We start from the raw sequence: 25,951 nt of genomic DNA on the forward strand, positions 1-25,951 counted from the left end.
AAAATATTAAATAAAAATAAATAAAATAAAAAAAAATATATATAAAAACAAAACAATATATTTAAAAATTAACAAAAAAAAATTTTAAAAGTAAAAAAATAAAAAAAATAAATTATAAAAAAAATTAAAATAATAAGAAAGATAATATTTAAAAGTTTAAAAAGTTAAAAAAATAAATTAAAAATTAAAAAAAAAAAATAAAATATTAAAAAACGAAATATTTAAAAATAAACGAAAAGGCATTAAAAAATATAAAATAAAAAGTTGAAAAAATAAGAAAAAAAATTAAATTATTTTAAGTTGTTGAAAAATATAAATTAAATTACTGTCAATTAGTCAATCTGATAACTATTTATAGTAAAGAATGTCACTTTATTAATCGATTATCGATAAGTCCACGATTTATTAGACCATGAAATTTATCAAAAAGTAACTTAAAATTATTTTGCTTAAGTAGAGCCAGAGCTTGTAAGTGGTTTTGGTGGAATAAATTCAATTGTTTACCAAAGAAACCGTGTTTTCAGAGCATAAAAAGCAGTAAAATCATACAGAAAATTTTCGGTTTAAGACTCAAAAAAGAAATCGGGACATTATTTTAAGAATTTTTTCTTTAAAAATGTACATAATCTCAATTTTATATACTTATTTAGTATTTTTTTAATGATAAAAAATGTTTATGATAAAAAATTATTTTTTTTTTCATCATAAAAAAATAGTTTTTATTTCTATATAATAGTTGGGAAAATATTGTATTCAATATTTTTAAACTATTATTATTTCAATCTCTTCGGTTCTAAAAATTTCATAATCCAATACGAAAACGACGAATTAAGGGGTGACCATGGTTTACGGATTTCAGAAAATCGATTTTTTTATTGTCTTATTAAAATTCTACAGCACCTCTAGAATATTCTCATAAAATTACAAGTTGATCCAAGTAATAGTTTCAGAGATACAGCCTTGAGAACTTGTGTGCTCAAGGCTAGCTAGGCTAAGTGCGCCGCCTGTACACGCTTTTTTCTCGAAACTGTGTTTTTGAAGTCGGTTGGCAAGACTTCTCGAGAACTACCAACCGATCTTCATAAAATTTTATACATTCTTAAAGACTTGGATGAAGGATTTCTTTTTCCGACTATAACTATTTGAAAAAAATGTTGCGAAAATTTCACGGAAATTCTTATTTTTTGTAAAAATGTCTGCCAATAATCCAATTTTCAGTTTTTTTCTTTCGTCCAAGTTTCAGATTTAGGTTTTAACTAAAACACGTATTTTTTCACTTTATAAGATCCTGTAAGTAGTTGTACTGCCAACGCGTGCACATTTTTTTCCGAGGAGTCACCGGAAATGGCGCCGCAATAGCCGAGTTGAGAATATTTTGTTCCAACAATTTCAGAATTTCTTTGTTAATTGTAAAAAATATTTGATTTTTATATGAGAAAAAATTTTTTGAAAAAGGCTGTTTTTACCCGAGGAAACACATGTAACTCCTTAAATTATTATTATTTCAATCCCCTCGGCTCTAAATATTTCGTAGTCTAATACGATAGCGACAAATAAAAAAAAAAAACACATTTTCCTAAAAGTATTTTTTAACGTTCCCTAACAGTTAGTTCTACGCAACCGATGTGAGGCTGGTTTTATAACAACAAAGACAAGGAATATTATCTTAACAGAATTTTGCATTTTTCTTCAGATTTTTTGTCTTATTTTACAAAAAATTGTTTCATTATTTTAGATTTCTGCTTCTAATGAATCTTTTTACTCATAAACCACAGAAAAAATTATAAAAATAAATAAAAGAACACAATACAAAAATTAAAGCAATGTAAACAAATGAAACTCTATAAAAAAAAATTATAAAAATTAAAAAAAAAAATTAAAAAATATATAAAAAAAAATAATACAAAAATCAAAAATTCAAAAAAAAAATTATATAAGAAAATTCTAAAAATTTATATCAACAAAAATATAAAAAATAAATAAATAATTAAATAAAAAATAAAAAAAATAAAAAAAAAAACAAAAAATCAATCATAATTTTGAAACTCAAATTATATACAGTCGACCATATTTTGAACAGCAACAATAATTCCACATCAAATTTGAATCGCACAGCACTTGAAAACCTGGTTCAAATAAATTTCGGCCGCCCTTTAAGCGGCGCATCAAAAAAAATTAATTTTTGTTTTAACAAAACAAAACGTAATTTACCAGCATTCACCAGAATTATTGCACTTTTTTGTAAACACAACAAGCCACCTACATGCACAGGGTTGTATTGTGATTTTATTTATTAATGCAATTGCATATACTGACATACACACAGACTCATGCGAGTACGTACACTTTTTGTAAAATTTTTTTTTTAGGTTAATTACATTTGTTGTTTCATTTGTTGTATTTAGTGCACAAACAATACAACAATAACAAAATGCCGCATAATTCACACAATTCGCACCGGTTTAGCATTGAATTAATTTTTTCACAAATTTTATTGAAATTATTTTTGCTTAATGCTAAGCTTTTTAGCAATTCTTTGCGTCGTTTCGAAAAAATAAATTTAAAAAAAGAATAAAAAGTGCGAAAAAGGTAAACAAAAAGTTATTTGCACGGTTGGCAGTCGTTCAGGCGTCGCAGTCTCTTTTAGCTGCGCGCGTTGTTGTTATTGTGCTGCTGTCAACGTGGAAGAGATAAAACCGCGAAACGAAAATAATAAAAACAGCGCCGCGCGACAGTCACTTTGATAACGTGGAATTTTCGTATTTCCACAACAACAATAACAACAAAAGCGTCACGTTCCAGCCACAAACGCGAAATGGCAGCATTTTCGTTAGTTGATTTTTGCTTTATTTTTATTAATTTTTTCTTTGAAATTTTTTGCGCTGCACATTCTCTTCGCGTTTTGCACGATTCACAGCTGAACTTTTGAATATTGCTGCTCTGCTGTTTGGTTTAATTAAATTTTATTTTGTTGTTGCGGTTGTCGTTTTACCGCACGCGTACACAACAACAGCGCGGTTTCGGTGACGTTGTGAAAGCGAGCGCGTTCGAATTGAAACTGACTTGACGGCAAAAGCAGCTTGGCTGGGAGCACTGCGCCAGCGCTGCCAGCGAATAGCCAAAGCGCAACAGGCAATACACACACACACACATGCGCACCACAAAGAGGCAACGAAACGGCCAACAGCAGACAGACAGACAATCAGATAGCACAACAACAGTCAACAACAGCTGAGGCAACAGCAAAAACACCAGCCATAGCAAGTTGAAGAGTGGGAATCGCAGTAGCGGAAGGTGTTCCACCAACGGCGGATATCAGCTACACACATACACAGTCACATAGGTGTACATAGCTCTACTTAAATGTGTTTTTTCAAATGCTTTTTGCATTGCCTTTCCTTTGTTTCTTTGGTGTTGATGTGTTGCTGTTGTTTGTTTTGTTTTTGTATTTGCTATTGGCATTAAAATGTAAACAGCGATCGATGATTAAGCCACGAAGCAGGTGGAAAGAGCAATATTTTAAGGCAGAGCGTCACAGTAAGAGCGCGTGTTAAGAGCAACAGAAACAGCTGATTTGGCTTTACTACAGCGGTTTTCAAACTGCCGCGAACTTCATAAGCTGCTAATTAGTACTCAGAAATTGTATTTTTTGTTTAGTAGAAATATTCTATCGAGCGTACTGTGTGAAAGATTAAAGCCGACCGTCAACAAACTGATTGGACCTTATCAGTGTGGCTTTAGACCTGGAAAATCAACAACCGATAACATAGCATATTCACCATGCGCCAAATCTTGGAAAAGACCCGTAAAAAGAGAATCGACACACACCACTTCTTCGTCGATTTCAAAGCTGCTTTCGACAGCACGAAAAGGAGCTGCCTTTATGTCGCTATGGCTGTGTGAACTGACGTTAAGCAATACCAAAAGCTCTGTCAGGATCGGGAAGAACCTCTTTGAGCCTTTCGATCTCAAATGAGGTTTCAGACAAGCCCACTCCCTATCGTGCGACTTCTTCAATCTGCTACTGGAGAAAATAATTCGAGCTACAGAACTTAATCGAGCAGGTACAATCTTTTATAAGAGTGTACAGCTGATGACGTATGCCAATGATATTGATGTCATTAGCCTCAACACCCGCGCCGTTAGTTCTGCTTTCTCCAGACTGGACAAGCAAGCAAAGAAAATGAGTCTGGCAGTGTACGAGGGCAAGACGAAATATCTCTTGTCAACAAACAAACAGTCGTCGCACTCGCGACTTGGCTCTCACGTCACTGTTGACAGTCATAACTTTGAAATCGTAGACGTAGACGAAATTATCGTCTATCTTGGAACCAGCATCAACGCCAACAACAATGTCTGCCTCGAAATCAAACGCAGAAAATCTCTTGCCATGAGGTGCTACTTCGAACTAAGTAGGCAATTAAGAAGTAAAGTCCTGTCTCGACGAACAAAAACAAAACTCTATAAGTCACTCATTATTCCCGTCAACGGCTAGGCTGGCTATGTGATGTTATCCGAATGGACGAAAAACTCTGAAAGTGTTCGTTGCAGTACCCGCCGGGGGAAGCAGAGGAAGAGAAAGACCTCCACTCCGTTGGTTGGAAGGACCAGGTGGAGAAGGACCTGGCTTCGCTTGGGATCTCCAATTGGCGCCACGTAGCGAAAAGAAAGCGAAAGTCTATAATCGCGTAAGTGGTGTCTACGCCAGTAAAGAAGAGGATTACCCGTCTTGAAACCTAGCATTCATTATTGGACAACATTCGACCGAATAGACCACGTCCTGCCTGCAGTGAAGAAAATATAGCAGCCATACCTGATAGTATACACGAAGACCATGGAGAGTCGATTCGGCGCCGTTCGTAGCAACTCGGACTGTATTATAGAACGGTTTGGCGCATTTTACGTCGAGATCTTAAATTGAAAACGTACAAAATACAGCTTGTGCAAGAACTGAAGCCGCTCGACCTTCCCAAGCGACAATGCTTCGCTCTATGGGCTCTTGAAAAGTTTTAAGAATGTCCGAGGTTTTCGAGCCAAATTTTGTGCAGCGATGAGGCCCATTTCTAACTCAATGGGTATGTACTCGTAAACAAGAAAATTACCGCATTTGGGACAAAGAGCAACCTGAAGAGATTCAAGAGCTTCCATTTCATTCAGACAAAATAACGGTTTGATGTGGTTTGTGGGCCGGTGAAGTCTGCGGTCAATATTTCTTCAAAAATGATACCGGTGAGCATGTAACCGTCAATGGCGACCGTTATCGCGCCATGATAACTGACTTTTTGATGCCTGAAATTGAAGCTTGTGATATCGGAAACATGTGGTTTCAACACACAACCTTAATCGATTATTCAGTAATTGAAAGCGATTGAGATTTTGGGACTGTTCTATGTTTGAAAAAGTAGCAAAAATTAAAAATAACTTTATATTCTAATCAACTTTCGTAGTAATGTTTAAATACCAAATACAAAAAATAATTCCCAGCGCTGCGATTATACAATCTGTCATATATAAAAAAAATTGAATCACGTGCAATGTACATACATATGTTTATAATTACCTTACCAAGTCATAATGTATAATACCAGAAATTATGATCTCTTTCCAAACGTAAATTTATTATTATATTTTACCTGGAAATAGAAAGAAGAATAAAATAAAATTAAACAAGCTGTTAATCAAATAATTAATAGAACAGAAAATGAGTATAATTTTCTCTTAACTAATAGAATATTGAGCAAAACAGAGCACAAAAAGAGAAACTAATTACTAGAATTTATTTGTATGGTTTGGTAGTAACTAGCCACTATACTATAATGTAGACACGACTGCTTTGGGCACCCAACATGGCGCACAGACCAAATTAAATGCAATTAAATTGCAAAAAACACACTCAAACTATTATTGGAAGAAGGGAAAATATATTTTTGCAATAATGAAAACGAAATAATTACAAGTTAATTGTGAAAAAAGAAGAAGAATTAATGAAATAAATATGAAATCAAGAAGCGCATGCATGCAACGCATGAAACCGACAGCACAACACGCCGCAGAACACAATTATCGAGCAAAAAGCAAAATCAAAAACAAACACAGTCACACTAATACCAACAAACACACTATAAAGACATTTAAGAGTCTACATGCAAGTTTGTAAGTTAGAGACACCTGAATGGAAAATCTTCAAATAAATTCGAAACTCTGATGGGGTGATTGCAACATGCCGCCAAAATTGCTTGCAGCCAAACACAACAAGCGCACCCTCTTACGCTTCGCACTCAGCGCTTCTAAGCGCTTGGCAATTTGGAGGAGGGCGCTGCATAAATGCATGAGTAATGCAAATTTTTTTCGAACGCGAAATTGCAAACACGAACAAATGCAGTCAGTCAAGTGAGGCGATTAGAAGGTGGCTCAAACGAGAGTACATATGCATATGCAGGCATACACGCTATACATTGTTGTTATAATGAGTATAAGAGGCTTGCTAAGGTGCGCAGAGAAGCAACAGGAGAAGGCGCAACGGTTGGGAACTCACTTGCCGAAGCGGCGGTTAGCACCGACTAGTCGAGGCACAAGTGCATATTTTGCTCTTCCGGCCGCATTGGTTAAACTGACCACTCATTATGAAGTTATGAATGCAGAGAAGGAGGTAACCCTTCTTTCTTTTTGTGCAAAATAAATTGAGCGTGGCTTAGAATGTCTTTAGCTGTATTGTATGTTAAATAAAGTATAAAAATGGTTGAGACTACGAACCGATTGCGACATGCAATTAAAGAACCTTTATGAAAAAGTTTAGTTTAGGAACCAATGGCAACAGACAACAACAAATATACGTTATAATCAAAACAGCTATTGTTTTTTTTTTTTTTTTGAAAAATAATCGTTGTATGGTAGCCATATGTTAGCAGGTCAATTAAAAAGTTTCTGGCCTGACACAAAGGTGGCGCTACTAGCATTCAATCCATATGAGGAGGATAGACCCATGTGTAGAAGTTTACACAAGTTAGGAAAGTTCTCTGAGCACCATTCACTCAAGCAGCTCACGACCTCCGGTCTGGAGCGAAAAGTAGGAAGGCGAAACATCCCTCTCCAGGATTGTGCGCTGGGTTTGGGACCCGCCACGTAAAAAAAAGACTCCCAATGTAAAGAAGAAATGAGCCTAAGATGAGAAACCTCTCGTCTACGCCAATAAAGAAGAAGAAGATATTTAGTAAATACTAACCTACAAAAGGCGTGTATATTAACTGGACAGCTGTCAGATCATTAGTTTGTGAATAATATCATTTTGAATGAAGCCACTTTTGTTATTGTGAAAAAATTGATAAAAAGGAATATTGCGTGTTGATAAAGCTTTGCTGTTTGAAGGGAAAAAATACAGTTGATACAAAAACTTGACAAGTTTCCGGACAATGCTCAGAAAAATCAACCATAAAGAACTGGTATGTTAAGTTTAGATGTGGTGAAATGAGCACCGAAGACGGTGAACGCAGTGGACGTCTTCGATACAACTCAAAAGGGGTTGTTGCCGATGAAAATATGAAAAAAGTTCACAAAATTATTTTGAATGACCGTAAAGTGAGGTTGTGCGAGATAGCAGACATTCTAAAGTTTTCAACTGAACTTGTACATCATATCATTCTCGAATATTTGGGTATGAGAAAGCTCTGTGCAAAGTGGGTGCCGCGCGAGCTTACTTTTTGACCAAAAACAACGATGAGTTCATGCTTCGGAGCAGTTTTTGCGTCGATTTCACTCCGAAGTTCAATCGACAGTTATCCGAGTGGACTACATACGATGAATTAGCTGCACAGAAAGGAAAGACGAAACTGTCGACAGGCAAGATAGTGCCTGCGCATGGAATGAATTTTATTGACTACCTTGAAAAAAAAAGAACCATCAACAGCGACTATTATTTAGCGTAATTGGACCGTTTAAAGGACGAAATCGCCTAAGAACGGCGGCATTTGACGTGAAAGAAAGTGTTATTTCACTTAGGCAATCACCGTGTTACAAGTCAGTGAAAGCGATAGAAAAAATTCATGAATTGGGTTTCGAATTACTTGTGCATTCACGATATTCTCTAGATCTGGCTCCCAGCGACTATTTCCTGTTCTCACATCTCAAACGAATGCTCGCTGGAAAGAAATTATCGTCGAATTAAAGGGCGATCGCTGAAACTGAGGACTATTTTTAAGCAAAGGACAAATAGTACTACAAAAATAGTAAAGTTAGAGGGTCGCTATAAATAGTTTATCACCTTTCACGGAAACTATGTTCAATAAAAAATGAATTTTGTTAAATAATGTGTTTTACTTCGACAGGGCGGGGACTTTTCAATTGACCTGTTATAATGGTCCGACCCAAAACAATTTGGTCGATGATTGAACTATTGCTTTAGACAATAATCCATGCCAAATTTCGCAAAGATATTTATCAATTATTTATACACTTGAAGGACTCTGACGTTTCTTTCTGATGTTACAAACTTCTGGGCAAACTGAATATACCCTGTTCAGCATATAAAAATAATTACATATTACGAAAGGACTTGAGTGGTAGTTAAGGCGTCAGAAAACGATAACGCCATTTTACGACGTTCCAAAAGGAGAACTGCCAGCCTTATGAATTTACAGAAGGATTAGGTTAGGTTAGATGGGTGATCGCACGTGCACCTTTGTGAGGCCTTAGAAAAGCCAATATAAATTTACAAAGGTGTTTCATTTTCATTCCTGAAGTGTTAAAGTCTTAACCACCCAAACGCGGAACAGGCAAGAAGGAAGTGTTGTGTTGTTTAAGTTGATTCATATCACGAACGCAAATTTGCTGACAATCTTCATCATGGAGTTTTGGAACCGACGAACTTAAGGATTTATAAATTTCCGGCAACAAGGTCCAAATTGTTATCTTGTTCCCAATCGACCGTACGTATATTTTAAAATATTCTCTGAAAAGTTAAAGTTCTTCCAGTTTCGGAGTTATGAACATATTCGGATAAATGAACATATTTGCAAGATCGGCTCCCAAAACTTTAAACGCGTTCTACCCGAAACGCTGTTTTCAAAGTCGATGAGCTTCTTCCAAATGGCTGGACCGATCAACTTGAAATTTTCGCACGACCTTCTTACTGTTTTCAAGTAATGATTAAAGAAATAAGATTTTCGATGCACATCGATTTTTAAGCAATTATGAAGTGTAATGTCTTGCGTCCGTCTTTTTTCACAAACCAAAATTTAGACTAATCCTTCAATCCTTCTTCGTAAATAGTACAGACCCGTATTTGTATCGGTTCGTTGCTTTAACTAACGAAAAAAACCGGTCAAACGGCTCTTAATGTATTATAGTGCCGCCATGGGAAGACCAGGAAGTAAGTAAGGAGTAAGGATTCAGTTGGCAGTTTAACTCCGAAATATACAATTTTTCGGAGGTCGGGTGACCAGAGTATGGAATACAAAATATAAATTCAGATGTGAAGACGTAGTATATTTTTCTAATAGGCTTAAAGGAAGTAAACATAGAGAATCTGGTTAAAAAATATAGTTGAAAAAAAATTTAAAACAAAACGCGCTGAGATACAAATTTTATAAGAGTTCGAAAAAATTCGAACTTCGTACCGAGGTACCGAAATTTTCGACGTTCTCTTATATAAACAACTAAGGACTCCAGCTAATCTCATTTCATTTATCAGAAACCATTTCGAAATAAAACTGTTATTTTAGTGCAACTTCCTAGTAGCACCAACAACAATGATGCCATAGAAATTTTTCGAGCGTGTCGAAACGGTCAAACAATGAATGCGCGCGTAAATTGTTGTTGTCATTGATGAAAAAAAACTGAAGAAAAAATTATTACAATAGGAACATTAGAAAAGTAGAAGCCATTTTTGAAGTGCAACTCGGGTTGCGCATATACATATGTACATTTACATATACATATCAATACATATGCAGTTGCAGGCAAAAGTTTGCGGCAACAAACGAGTAGCCACAAACGCATGAAAGCATAAAAGCCAAGAAGTGCGATCATTGAGTGGCAGAAGGTGTTGATGATACGCCACCAACATTCAGCCGCATTGCCAACCGCGTGCTGTTGTTGTGGAGCGAACTGCCATGCTTGCAACATAAACAATGGCGAGCGCACACAAATGCGTCTATGATAATGTGTCAGCAACACTTATTTTATGGTCAATGTGGCATTCTGACATTATGGCATAGAAGGTTGCAGCAACGTTTTGTGGCAACTTGCGACTATGGCGAAATGCAATATATTGCAATCGTTAAATAGCTGCGCGCAGGAGCTGCTGGAAATAAAAGGCCAAGCAGACGACTACCGGCTGTTGGCGTGGCAGAAATGCGGTAGCTGAAGCATAAAGAAAATGCAAGAAAAAAATATAGAAAAATAGAAAAAAATGGAAAAAATATTGCAAAAATAAACGCGTTGCATGCCAAAGGCATCATTGCAAACAGAGGCAGTGGCAGTGCCGGTAAAGCGCTGGTGCTGGTGTTGGTGCTGGCAAACTGCAGGTGGTCGGCCAGCCAACCGGCCACTTGCTGCATACGGCTGTGTTGCATGCAACGCGCGGCGGAGATTCGCGCCACGCCAAACCAGCGAGCCAGTCTGCATGTGGCAGCAGCGCGCCGTCGCACCAGCATTATATCTAGTCATTTTAATAGCTTAGTAGTCGCCTCGTTCAAGCGCGCGTCGTCTCCACACACACACACACACACACACATAAACACAAAGATGTGGTTTTCAGTGCGCTCTGCAGCACAGCAGGAATATGTCAAGGACGGAAATCGTGCTTTGAATACTTAATTTGCAACTTGTTCTTAGGCACCTACAACACTAACAATGACAATAGCAACAACAACAGTGCGCGACTAGTTCAGCTATGCTGTGGCTATTAAACGTGCCACAAGTGCACAAGAAAATCAAAAGTAAACACGCAACACAGCAAGCGCTTTTAAAAGTTGTAATGGAATTTTAATATTTTTCAAACATTAAATATTGAAGATAGATTAGGGTGGTTCTTAAAAATGTGGGAGGTGCATTTTTTGTGAAAAAAAAATTTAATTTAGACAAAAATAATAATCAGAACACAAGAGATATACATTTTGGTAGCGATGAAAGACAATTAGGACCTGTCACGTGGGTGTCAAAATTTTGGATCACCCTATGAAGACTTCAAAAATTACTTGTTTAACTCTTTTTGAGCATTATAAGCGGAAATGTCTATTTCTGTGAAAATCTCGGCACTAAAGTCATTTGAACTTTGACCCCAGTAAGTTTTTTTTTTTGAACTTCTGACCAAAATCGGTCAAAAATATAAAATTAATACCCTTAAAACAATTTGAACTTTGACCCCAGTAATTTTTTCCGAACTTATGACCAGAATTTGTTGTAATTTAAGTCAAAAATAGAAGATTTCGACACTTAAAGTTACCTGAACTTTGACCCAAACTTGAGCCTTATCCCAAAAATGGTAAAAATTTTAGTCAAAAATAACTGAACTTTAACCCAGTAATTTTTTTTGAACTTAGGACAAAAATCGGTCAAAAATATATAATTAAGACACTCAAAATACTTAGGATTTTAACACTAGTAAATTTTTTCTAACTTATGACCAAAATCGGTCATAATTTTTGTCAAAAGTATAAAATTAAGACAAACAAAACAACTTGAACTTTGACCCCAGCAATTTTTTTGGAACTTTTGACCAAAATTCGACATAATTTTACTCAAAAATAGAATATTTAGACGCTCAAAGTTATCTGAACTTTGACTCCATTATATATATTTTTTTTAACTTGTGACCGAAAACGTTCGCATTTTTAGTAAAACCCGAAATTAGCGCTAATCACACTCAAAAATATAAAATTCCGAAACACCTTAATTATATACCATATATCTCAATAGAGACCAAAATGTTATATAATAACTTCTTCCAGGCTAATAATGATTCCTGTACAGAAATCACTAAAAACTGACCTTCATTAATATTCTAAGTACCACCCTAATGCATATATGACACTTGTGGATAATGTGCATTTGAATAAACGCGTTTGACTGGTCTAGACAGATAGACAGACAGACAGGTATTATGTTAGAAATTCCAGCAAATTGTAATAAATACAACGTTATCGATCTTTTTCAGCAATCACAAGCAAATACAAATTGATTTTTCCACGCTAATCGAGTAAATCATTTATTGAATGCAGTTTTTATGTAAGCATGGCGACAGGTGCAGGAGCAGAAAATGATTTAACAAGACCTGAATTTGAATTGTGAACTACCTCTCTTATGTATTTTCACAATTCAAATTCAGGTTTTTGTTAAATCATTTTCTAAAATTGAATATATTTTTTAAGCTCCCACACCAGAGTCATATGCTATTTTAAACGAAAATTTTTAAGTTAAACCACATCCGACAATGTACCATAGTAATAACCATTTTTCATTAAAAATAATGCCACAATCGCTCAAAAATTGCTCGGGAATATGTTTTGGAATATGTAAAATAAGTTTTAGTAAAAATAAATCCATTATTTTTCCAAAAGAAGTCTTTAGTAACCTGTGTTTCGTCTTGTATATGAGCGGTCAGGAAACTTTATAATATATATAAATTGTCAAGTCGATGTTTCGATAGCCCAGGTACCAAGCATTGCACAAAAACTAAGTATTTGGGACTATTTAAATGAGGCTGGATACAAAAAGTAACTCGATGTATGGGCACCACACGAGTAAACGCAAAAAAACTCAGAGACCGAATTTTTATCTACGAATCGCTGCAGAATCGCAAACAAATCGACCCATTTCTAAAGCCGATCGATACTGCTGGTAAAAAGTAGGTCACTTACGACAACGTCTAGCGAAAAAAATCGTGATCGAATCGAGCCGACGCAAACGTAGGCCAAGCCAGAATTGTCAAGAAGGTTTTGCCATTTGTTTGGTGGGATTGACAGGAAATCTTCTACTAGTAGCTGATCCTAAACCGAACTATCAACAACAGAATTGTCTGAAGGAAGCAATTGCCCATAAGTGGGAATCTGTGGCACATATGTAGGTGAAGAATTGTGTTCCATCAGGACAACGCCAAATCATACACAACAATAGTGTTTCGTTAGAAGCTCCGAAGGCTTGGTTGGGAGGTCCTTACAAATTAATCTTATTGTGCGAACCTGGCACCAAATAACTGGTACATGTGACAACCTGGGGCAAGGGATTTTGCTGGCAAAAAAAAAATCAATGGAAGTGAAGCTTGAGAAAATCAACAGTTCCAGTTCCAGAAGGTAGGATTGGCATTAACGCCGTCATTTAACGGAAAACCTATGCTGCTTCAGAGGAGTCGATAAATAGAGCAAGAGGGGAGGTCTTGGATAAGTTGGCCTGAGCGCAAAGAGGTAGTTGGTATCATGTAAGGACTTTTGCATGTAGAAATTTTTTTAAGCATTTCACGTCGTAAGTAGAAGTTTTACGTGCTACGTACAATATTTAGAAAGCAAGTTGACGAAGGGCTGGTTAAGGAGTGCCTAACCTCGCTATCAATACCACCGAGTGTCTTTGTGGCAGGCCATACAGTTGTGTTCTACTACTAGATAGCTGGGCTTCGCGGAAACTTTGCCAGCACTGGGCCACCATCGGCTGTCGCAAAAGCTTTTTTTGCCCAAGATTATAGCAAGAGATCTAGTCCTAGTTGTGGGGCATTTAACAGACCATTGCCCTATTGGGGTCCACGCAATACGGGAATTCTATCGTAAGCCATCTGTAGAAGCTGTAAGGAAGAACTTGTATGGAAGAAGATGAGGTGGAAACAACTTAACTCTTGACTCTCCCGCGTTTCGGAGGTCAAGACTTAAATAGAAGAGAGTGAGCGCATACCTTCCGACATTCCACCGAACTGGCGGGAATGGAAATTAAATGTCTGTGCAATTTTGTATTGGCTACTAAGCGCTTTGCTAATTTATAAGTTGAAAAACAGGAGTTCTTCTTTTCTATGGCTTCACAAAGGACTACATATAGCAGTCCATGTGCGATCTTTGATCAGCCATCTAACTTAACCTAAGTGTACGAAGATTAAGTGAATTTTTCAAGACAACTCAGGCGATAAGTGGTGATTTTGACTCCACGACCGCCTATAGTGAATGCTGCCTGTTTCCATGACAGCCTGTTCTACGTGACCATAATCGATCCGGATTTTTCATCCAAGTATATTTTCAGGCAATTTGACTAATTCGCAAAATAAATGATCAGTAAACTCTAAGCTAAATGAAATTAGCGATTTTAAATTGCTAAGATAATTACAGGATGGAGTTCTTCATTATGCTTAAGTTCAAATTTGTGGAACATTATATTGAAAAATGGGAAAGCAAGATTCCATACTGTGAACTTAAGTTTTAGATACACTGAAAACTCACTCATTTGGAAGATATGGTGCAACTTTAGATTTAGTGGTAGCCGGACCAAATCAACGATTCTGATTGTGATTGTTCAACAGTTTTGCTTCCAGGATAGAACGATCTTGTGCTATAAGCAAATTTTGAGATTGCACTAACCCCCAGTCTTTCACACATGACTTGCCATAGAATTCATTGAAAACGTTATGAGGATTTACAGAGAACTTATAGATGTCTGCTTAACTAAATCTGAGCCCAAAAGTGGACGTTCGAGCTCATCTGGTTATAAAATTTCCACAGGTAATATGTTGATAATAAATTCTGGTGTCGAAAACATTATTTTAGTAAAAATGTAAAATAGAGATTCAATTATAAAAAACTGAAAGAAAATTGTCAAAAAAACTCAGCCAGATTGTGACCACAAAAATATTGAAAAAAGTAAGTCACAACACAAATTCCATTTTTTTCCACAAAATTTTCACAATGAAACTAAATATCTGCTGGCATTTTCCTAGTTTGCATAAATCTCTGTAATTTACCGTAAATTTGGAGCGAGCGCGAAAGCATAAATTCATGAAATTACAGCTTGCAAAAGCAACAGAGATAAATCCTCACCGAATACGAGAAATACAAGCAAGAAATGTTGAATGCGCTTGCGAGGCAAATTAAACACCTTGCGCATGTGCAATGGAAATCTGGCTGATAACTCATACTAACAACATTGTATGTATGTATGTATATATAAGGAAAGAAGTGTTAATTTTCAGCAGCTGGCTAACCACAAGACAAAAGTATGCCGCTCGAGAGCCGCTAATCATACCTGGAAATGCAGCGGAAAATAAATATTGTCGAAACACACACACATACACGTATGTCTGAATGAATGTATATATGTATGCAGTTGCACAGCTGCAGCACGACGTGTATTTACTATATTTCACATGCTAATTAGTGGAGTTTCGCATTTTTGCATGGAAAGTTTGTGCGCGAAAAGTCAGCTGACGTTGGAAGTTACAATGAATTTGGCAACAACAATAAATAATACAATATTCAGTTAACAAAAAAATATATGTATAATAAAAAACAATGCAAAGAGGTAAGGAAGGGCTAAGTTTACTCTTGCAACTTGCAAAAATCAGCGCCAGGGAAATAGTTTATGGTGTAAAACGTCAACCTGAGGATCGAAATTCAAGCAATTTTATACTCGTATGTACATATATACTCTATATAAATTATATACTATATTCGGCATATGTTCCCTGGGTTTCTTTAAGGTACCTCACATTCAATCACCAATCATATGGAGCAGGGCCAGCCGGAAGTTCCAAAATCCTAATAATAAGTGGTTATATGGGGGCTAGGTCAGGTTTTCGCCTAATTGTAACTATTTTAGGCCCAAAGATTTACTGTGTGAGCAAAATACGTCCCGTAACTTTCATTGAGATAACTCAAATATTGGTCGATATATCCAGTATAGAGTCACCCGGAAGTTCGAAAAGCTTTATATTACGCATATGGGGGCTCAGGGAAGTATTGACCCGATTCAACCCATTTTTAATACACAGAGTTACCATTGTCAGGAAAGCATTTTCTCTGAATTTTAATTGTATATCTCACACATCGACCGAAATTTTCAGTCAAAAGTCAACTATAGATACTCCGGTCCACATATTCGGTACCTAGAGGCTTCAACAGTTATGGTTGGATTTGGACATTTATATGTATATATAACCCTATTTCTAACACCATTAGTTCTAGCTGATACAAACAACCGTTAGGTGAACAAAACAACTCTATACTATTACCAGATACTCTGTGGCAACATGTTGCAAGAGTATAAAATGAATGCATTAAAATTATATGAAAATCTGCAGAAAATGTAATTCGCAACAACAACAACAAAATTGTTCATGGTATTGTTTTAATTTGCATTTCGATTGTTGTTAGCCTTGTTGTTGCAAGTAAAAAGGAAAAGTGCCAAGCTATTTTTGAAGCAATTTATTTAATGCGCTGCGCAGACGATTATAGAAAATTGCATCAGCAGCAACAACAATAACAATAAGTTGGAATTACTGTCTTTTTGTTTAAGAGCTTCTTTAGGCGCCGCAGTAGCAGACAACAATGCAGAGGGAAATGAAGATTCGACGCGGTAGATAAAAGGATATTAAGAAATACCATAAGAAATAAATCAAAATAAAGAAAAAATGGACAGCGAATGAAAAAAAAGAAAATAATAAATAATGTAAATTATGTATGTGAAATATATGCAATACAAACATAAATGCAATAAAAATTTCTACGAAAAATTTAGATACTAAAGCAGTTATTGCCTCAAAATTCAAATTCCGTCTTATAACCGTTAGAACACATTTTTGTATGGTAGCTATTCCGATTTGAACAATATGTTGAGACGTTGTAACGTTGCTCAGACAATGAACTTTGGGAAAATTAAAAGGATTTTCCACAAAAGAACTTGATATTTATCGGTCAGTTTGTATGGGCGATAGTATATGCTATAATGGTACAATGTCAGCGATTTCGATAAATGATCTGGTTCTTAGGGGGAAAAAGCTGTGTGCAAAATTTCAGACTGATATCTCGAAAACACAGTTGTGGCTAAATCAACTTAGCTCGTCTCCTTGATCATTTGTATGTATGTATACACATGGGATCTCCGACGTTCTTATCTGGGTGTTAAGGCGTCCCGATGGTCTCGAACCCTCAAATTAAGGTTTTCAAGGTTTAGAAAAAGAGCAATCGATTTTAAATTTTTACAGTTTATTTATACACTTATGAAAAGTACAAAAATATTTTTTTGTTAAATAAAAAAAATGTTTAACAATATTAAAAATGGCGTCCAAAAAAAGCTATCTTAAAAAATTACTCCCGGTGCCGTTGTTGATTTTGACTCTTCAGAACATCTGAAACATAAAAACCAAATAAATTATTAATCAGTAGGAGTGCAGCTATCCAAAGCTACAACCAAAAAAAAATTAAAATTAAAAAAATTTCGCGCTTTTGAAGCTCCAATTCTGAAAACAGCTATTTTTACCAGTTTTAGATCGAAAAAAATCGAAGTTCTTAAAATTAAAATTTGATCGTAGTCCTAGCGATAGACATTTATCTTATAAACACCATATTAAAATTTCAAGTGATTCAGATGGATAGTTTTTTTTTTCATCAACGGCACGCCGAAAAAAGTAGTTTTGAGATAAATGACGTACAAAGCATCCATTCATTGAGCCCCTCGACCGCGCGCTACCTGCTAAAACGGCTGTAGAAGCTAAAATAATATCCTTCCAAAAATTTTACAGTACATTCTTAAAGGACTATACTTTCGAACTATCAAACAAAAAAAAATCGATTTTTTTTTAATTCTAGACCGCCGGGACCCCTTAAATAATAGTCTATAAGAATAATGTGTAGAACCATTAAAGGTTTTCTGGTCCATTTGTAAACCTTAAACCATTCAAGTTAATCGTTTAGAGGGTTCCTTGAAACAAGATCTTTTTTCTTTACTATATTTTTAATATGCAATCTAGCTGAAGACAATCATTCATTGAGACTAATCAATATATTCTGCAATAACATAATTTGCATTCACACTGTTGTCCTGTAGATTTATTTCCAGTAAGTTTTCATGATAAGAAAGTATATCTAGGTTTCTTTGACAGGCTTTGCTTATTTCGTTTTCAAGTCTTTTGTAGATTTAAAGTTGCTTATATACCAAGGAGCACATACAATGCTTCTTAAAGTCTAAAAAATGATATCTTTGGATGATTTCAATGTTGGGTGTACTCGCCGTCCCCCATAACTGCATTGCATACGTCTATAATAGTTTAAGGATTGACTTGTAGAGTCGAACTTTATTTTCAAGACTAAATTGTGATCGCAGGCCTAAAAGCCAGTACATTTTTTTGTTTTTAATTTGAGCTGCTTCAATTGTTCTTTTATGTGTGGCTTCCAAGTGAGTCTTCTGTTCTAATAAAGTCCTAGGTATTAGCGCTGGGAGCTATTTTTTTTATTTTATAAAGTAAGCCTGGATGCTATACTTTATTGAACGATGAGATATTAAACAATCTAAAACAACCCCTGCCCAGTATTGCCTGCATTCGAAAGCACTCGTTATAATTTTAACAAAGCTCTCTTCTCAACCCAAACCAGGTGTTCGGATAATATATTTCGGCAATATGTTCTCTAAAAGTATCTTTTCAAAAACTTTAGAGAAGATCGCCAGTAAACTAATTTTACGATATGAAGAAGAACAGTTCTAAGATTTATTAGGTTTTGGAGTTTTGGTAGTGGTCGAGTCGAAGAATGGAATTGTAGATATAAAAGTAAGTTGTTTGCGTGAGATCCAGATTCCTATAGATATTCTGCTGTTCCTTGATCTTTTATTTCCCGTAATTTGCACCGTAATTTGCAATCGTTAGTTGCCTTGTTTAAAATTCGTTAGCCTGAGTATTCTGTTCTCTTTGATTTTTTTTCTCAAATATGATATAAGGCTCCGGAATCAACGTCTTATGTAAGTAGGATTTCACAGAACCCATTAAAGCTAATATTTCTTACGGCCACAACAGATATTATTGGCATCTATTTATTAAAAAATAATAAAATTATATAGAAATAAATTTAATTGGTTTAAAAATTAATGTCTACTCTTCTGGAAATTAAGAATAACCTAATTCTCAGTGAGACAAACCCCGCAATTTCCAATTGATGCAAATTAAAAAGAAGTATCGAAAGCAACTTCCGCTTGCTCGCTAAAAAAAAGCGATAAAAACAAACAACAAAAATAAATAAATCGCCTAATCGACTCAGGTGCTTAGGTGAGAATCAGCAATATTTTTTGAAAAAATAAAAATAAAACGGGAAGAAAAAACATTAAATGAAAATAGACTGCCGGCAGAAGAAATTCAGCGCTAATGAGCAACATTAAATTTAGATAAGCAATAAAGAACAAAAAGTTTGCGAGAAAGAGAAGCAGAAAACAAAAATACAAAACAAAAATAATAAAATAAAATAAAGAAACACTGGCAACGCACAGCAAATACACTTTTCTTGTGTATGTGATTTTTATGATTTCCTAATTTTTTTCTATTTTGTTTTGATTGAGCCGCTCTTTTGACCAATTTACGCCGGCCAAGCAGCTCATTAAGCAGCGAATAAACGCCAAAGCAAGAATACTTTAGAAGACAACGCCGAAATGCTAAACGTAAGAGAGAAGTGGGGGAATGGATGATGACAAAAGCTTTGCAAAAAGTGTAGAGTAGTAGCAAAAGCAACAACAAATAAATGTCTAAAATAGGCTTAAAGACCAGCTGATCAGCAATTGATGTACTCCGGCTGACCTATATGTCTATATGTATTTAAGTATATATGTTTTTTTGTATGTTTTTGTATGTTTTTCTTTTATATATTCGTTACATATGCGTGTGCACTGATACATTCGGAGTCTTGGGTGCTTGAACTCGGAGGTAACACGAGTGGCAAAGTGGCTGACCACCGCTGAGTGGAGAGGAAGTGCTGTCAGCACTTGTGGCGATTTAAACAGTTTACTTTAATTTATAAAAGGCATAAAATTGTAACACGTGCATGAGTAAGTGGTCGGTTAGGTATGAATATATATAGTTTTAATAATAAGATACAAAAAAAACAATAAATTTTGCCTTTCGCTTACCATTCTCTATTAGATATTCAACTAAACCTATAAACTCTTACTTTTCTGTAGTTAATGTATACAAAATTTAAATCAAAATTATTATTATTTTTTATTTTTTTTCTAGTTTTTTTTTTTTTTTTTTTTTTAGTTTTTTTTTATTTTTTTTTTATTATTATTTTTTGTTATATTTTTACAAATTTTTCTTGTTTTATTTTTTGTTGTAAAACTATTTCTCATAGTCTCATATTATTACACATATGTATATGTATATGTATGTATGTGTGAAATATTCATACACACACCTAACATTGCGTGACATGTCACTGCACACGAGCGCTGACATTTAGCCTAGTTTAATTTTTACTCACTTAAATGTTACAAAATGCAGTCAAAAAATCGTTTATGAGCGCTATTAAAATTACAAGTGCACATAGAAAATCAAGTTTCCAACAACAACAATAATTATTTGGAGCAACTTGCATGCGTTGAACGCACAAAATATTGTTGCAACATCACAACTTTTCAAAGTCAAAATAATTAGAGTAAGTTCAAGTTGAAAATTAAAATAAAGTTGGTGGGGAAAAATGCACAAACAACAATAAGAAAAACAGTTTGAATGCATGCGTTTGTGCGTACGAATATCCATACCATATATTTTTATATAGTGTCATACATTGTTGAACAAAATTTTGTTATGGTTAAGAGACATTGCAAAAAAAATTTCAAAAATTATATTTTATTAAAAAAAAAATAAAAAAAAAATTAAAAAAAAAAAAAAAAAAAAAAAAAAAAAAAAAAAAAAAAAAAAAAATAAAAAAAAAAAAAAAAAAAAAAAAAAAAAAATTAAAAAATTAAAAAAAAAAAATTTTAAAAAAAAAATTAAAAAAAAAAACATTAAATTTCGTTCGTGCATTATAAGTTAATTTAAAAGTAATAAAATATGGAAATAAAAAACTTCCGAGCTGAAAATTTCCAATAATTATTTGTTTGGTAAAAAAATATAATTTCTTTATTGTTAATAAGACATTTTTTATTATATTTTTTTATTTTTTATTTTTTTTATTTTTTATTATTGTTTTATTATTTTTTTATTCCTTTTTTATTCTTTTATTGTGTTTTTATATTTTTATATTTTTATTTTTTTCTTTTCTCTTCTTTTAATTATTTTTTATTTTCTTTTTAATATATCTTTTTTATTTTATTTTATTATTTTGTATTAATTTTTAAATTTTTTTGTCCAACGAAAATTGTTAAAATTTCCAATCATTAGATATTTTTATAATTATATTACATATAATTTCTTCATTGTTAATAAGAATTTTTTTATTTTTTATATTCTTTTTTTATATTATTTTTTTTATTTATTTTTTTATATTATTTTTTTATTATTTTTGTTTTATTTTTTGTTTTTTAATTATTATTATTTTTTTTTAATTTCTAAATTTTTTTGTACAACAAAATTTTTTTTTAATGATAAACCACACAATTTCTTCATTTTTAATAAGAATGTTTTTTGTTATTTATTTTTATTATTATTTTTTTTTTTTAATTTTTTTCATTATTATTTTTTTTATTTTTTTTTTTCATTATTATTTTTATTCTTGTATTTTATTTGTTTATTATTTTGTTTTAATTTTGAAATTTTTTTGTCCAACAAAAATTCTGCAGTTGTAAAAAAATTGTTCGGAGACTTTATAATTATTTAAAAAAAAATATTTTAGGAATTCTATTTATATTTTTTGAACTTTCTTGCTCTAACCGATTATTTTATTTATTTACAAAGAAGCATTGCAAAAGCATTTGTATTAAATATATGCGTATACAAACATAAATATATTGATAAAATTTATTTTTTTAATTCTATAAGAAATTCTCCAGTTAAGCCCCTTTAAAATTATTGCCGTTGATACTGCTATAATGAAAATGAACTGGCTCTTACATCAAAATAATAAAATCCAAAGAAAAAATACGCAGCTCTAAGTATATAAAATGGTTTCACGTACTATATACATATGTATGTATATTATCTTGTAACATACACATATGCATATGAAAAACCAACAATTTTGCTTGCTTTACTTTGCCGATTTTCGCCGTAAACTTGGCCTTGACTACAAGCTAACACACACACACATGCAGTAGGTGTCTGCTATTACTCAAGCGGAAATGGTAAATGTTATATGCATGCGTCTGCTGAAGGCGACAATGCGTAGCATTAGCAACAACAACAACAACACATCAAGCAATTAGTGTCCGCAACGCCAATCACTAATTTCGCAAGCGCCAAGTGGCAAGTGGCATGTGGCAAGTGACAACCAAAAGTGTGTGTAGTGGCAAGCCAATGTGGCAAACAAGTTATATAACTTGATGAATGCAAATGCCAAGTTACAATTGGAAAATTGGAATTGAAATAAAGGAAATTTTCAAGGTATAAACAAGATATTCAGAGTACTTGTTGTTCGCTCAAAGACTTTGATTGATTTAAACCGGAAGTGAAAGATGTGCAGCTGCAAGGCTGCAATTTAAAACAATTTATTTGAATTTTTATTTTTTTGAAAATGAGCGTAATTTTATTCCTGGCATGAAAGAGAAGCAAGATATTAGCAAAAACCTCTGGAAAGCATTTCTGTTTTAAAATAAGGTTCGAAACGATTTGCAGAGAAAGAAAATGTAATGGCTGCTTGAACCCACACAAAAATAAATATACACTAATATGTACATATATACACCGATTATGTACATATGTATGTATGTACACTCGTTAATGTTGGTATTCGTTGATGGCTGCGCATTTCGCTCGCTGTGAAGGATCTTGTCGCAGCATGACAGCTCAATTACATACAAAGCTTTGCGATGCGCTCTGACAGCGTTGAGAGCACTTTGGATATATTACTGACGCGTACTTGAAGACGCTCATTCAGCTCAGTGAGGCAGTGATTTTTAAGTGCATTTTTCTTCTCTATTGAATTTTAGCTTATTTTAGTATACTCTGTAGGGTATGTATTCATACTTATATATATAAAAAATCGTTTTTGTTGTTTTAGTCTTGTTTGAAATATATTTATGTAGGTAAACATGTAACGCATGGTACATACATTTTAAATATTTTTTTTAGGGTTTGATTTTTTACTTTTATACTGGCTTAGGGGTTTCGGTTATATGACTTATTTGTTTATTTATTGCTCTTTTTCAAGCCCTTTTTACTGAAACCCAGACTCCATGCGGTTATCAACGAAGCTGGAGGACTTTCCGCTAGACAATACGGCTTTAGGCCCGGCAGATCAACTTAAGGGTCATTGAAATGTTGAAGCCGCACAGCATTGATGGCATAAATACACAAGAATAGTGTTGCTAGCGACTTTAGATGTCCGAAACGCCTTCAACAATGCTAGATTGGTGGATATGATCAACGTTCTCGAAAAAAGCTTGAAATCCCCGACTACGCTGTAATGCGGAGTTACCTTAGCAACAGAAAAGCTATGTCAAGAGAGGGAACACGACAGATAGCGGTCACGTCAGGAGCAACGCAAGGATTCATTCTAGGCTCAGAACATTAACTACGAGGCGAAATGCCAGACGAATCGTACTTAATTGGCTACGCGGACGATATTGCAGCAGAAATTACATCAAGAGATACAAAAGAAACGCGAAGAAAGCTTAATCAGGTCATGATACGAACGAAAGCATGGCTCGATCTCCGAACCTCCATCTCGCTACGGAAAAACAGAGCTACCAAATAAGCACATAAGCCCATACCTCTCGATATAAGTACCCAAACGTCTACCGATATTCTTAGGATACAAGAAGCAGTAAACTAGTTAGGCTTAAGACTGGATCCCAGACTAACCTTCTGGGTGCAAATCCATCACGCCGCAGGAAAGGCAGCCGAAATCACCTCCCAGCTCAGCAGACTAATGGCCAATACAGGAGGCCCCAGCTAGGAAAAGAGAAAGCTCCTAATGTCTACGACAATCAGCGTTCTAATATACGGAGCTGAAATCTGGGCAAATATGCTTAAAAAGGAAAACCGGCATAAGGTAATGGCCAGAGTGCACGGCACCGCAGTCCTCAGAGTTGCATCATCCTACCGAACAGACGACTCAAAATCTATGTACATACAGTTATGTAACTGGAATATCTGGAATCAATTTTAGGTTGCAAGTTTCCCTTCACAGTTTTCCTGCAATTAAAATACTATCACCTTAGATATATCCCTTTTAAATACCCAAACTCTTTCGGCAATGAAAAAATATGAAAGAAAAGGTATATATAGTACATGCTACAAAAATGTATATGCAGGTATCAACATATGTTTTGTTAAATGCATATGTAGTATGTGAGTGACCATCAGTTCATCCTAGTCGAATAAGTAGCAACACAAAAATATAAACTATGACCGACATTAACACCGCCCTCAACAAATAAAATCATTTCGCCGAACAAAACCAACAACGCTTCTAATGACCGGAAGTTAGTCCATATAAGTTTGTATGTATGGATGTTTAGAAAATCACAGTGCCATAACCACAAATCATGCAAAATAAATTAAATGGCAGTTATAGAAATGATGAGCGCAACTACTGGAAACCGAAGGTGGAAACCAAATGAGAGAAATTGAAGCGAAACAAAAGCAAAATCAAGCAAACAAGTTTATACACATACATACTTATGTTCAATGTAAAAACAACAACAGTGGTGTACAAAAAAAACAGCAGCATATTAATGAATAATTATAGTCACGCAAATTAGAAAGGAGGAATTGAGAAAGAGAACACATTACATAGTTGAAGAGTAATATATGAAGTTTCGGCATTCGTAAATCAAAATCTTTAAATGGAAATACTTAAAAAAATATTTTTCGAAGCACAAATGTGTTGTATAGGTAGGTTCAACAGCTGACTAAGCCTCAGAAAACAACCGAGAAAGCATGCATTCTTACGATTTCGAGAGAAGTATGATTTTACCACGGAGTAATCGGCAAAGTTCCCGGTCCCAAAGCTCTTAGAACATTAGCAAAACAAAAACAAGAAAAAACCTTAACTTCGGCTGCATCGAAGCCAATATACCCTTCACAGGTGCATTTCTTTTAGTAACTATGTGTTCAGTTTTTATGGCAGCTATATGCTATAGTAATCCGATCTGAACAATTTTTTCGGAGATTACATTGTTGCTTTAGAAAATAATCTGTGCCAAATTTCGTGAATATATCTTGTCAAATGCAAAAGTTTTCCATACAAGAACTTTTTTCCGATCGTTCAGTTTGTATGGCAGCTATATGCTATAGTTAACCGATCTGAACAATTTTTTCGGAGATTACGTTGTTGCTATTATAAAAAAAAATCGATCAAATTTCGTGAATATATTTTCGGAGATTACAAGAACTTTTTTTCGTTGTTTTTATAGAAAAGTAATCTGAACAATTTTTTCGGAGATTACATTTTGCTTTAGAAAATAATATTTCGTGAATATATCTTGTCAAATGTGAAAGTTTTCCATACAAGAACTTGATTCCGATCGTTCAGTTTGTATGGCAGCTATATGTTATAGTGGTCCGATATCGGCAGTTCCGACAAATTAGCAGCTTCTTGAAGAGAAAATGACGTTTGCAAAATTTCAAAACGATATCTTAAAAACTGAGGGACTAGTTCGTATATATACAGACGGACGGACGGACAGACAGATCGACTCAGCTCAACATACTGATCATTTATATACATACTTTATAGAGTCACCGACGCTTCCTTCTGGGCGTTACAAACTTCGTGCAAACTTAATATACTCTGTTCAGGGTATAAAAACACACAAACACAGAGACAACCACTGAAAGAGCTTTTCATTTGATGTGCTAATTTCAAAACCAGGAATGTATTTTGCATAAAATATTTTAAAGCAAATATAT

At 34.3% G+C, this 25,951-nt stretch overlaps 1 protein-coding gene across 9 annotated transcripts in view; it reads right to left on the reverse strand.

Annotated features, from left to right (window-relative positions):
• Positions 1–25,951, reverse strand: part of LOC126760676 (partitioning defective 3 homolog) — a 174,517-nt gene that overhangs the window by 61,797 nt on the left and 86,769 nt on the right. For 5 of the 9 annotated variants that reach the window (XM_050476502.1, XM_050476501.1, XM_050476496.1 and 2 more), the window contains exon 1: positions 2,212–3,054. The exons of 3 other annotated variants lie outside the window; for them this stretch is intronic. The gene's annotated coding sequence lies outside the window, so the exon portion shown is untranslated. Of the gene's footprint in view, positions 1–2,211; positions 3,057–25,951 lie in introns of those variants that run through there. One more of the 9 variants, XM_050476503.1, reaches the window with a different exon arrangement.

The sequence above is a fragment of the Bactrocera neohumeralis genome, chromosome 5 (assembly GCF_024586455.1).
Source record: "Bactrocera neohumeralis isolate Rockhampton chromosome 5, APGP_CSIRO_Bneo_wtdbg2-racon-allhic-juicebox.fasta_v2, whole genome shotgun sequence".
Taxonomy (NCBI): domain Eukaryota; kingdom Metazoa; phylum Arthropoda; class Insecta; order Diptera; family Tephritidae; genus Bactrocera; species Bactrocera neohumeralis.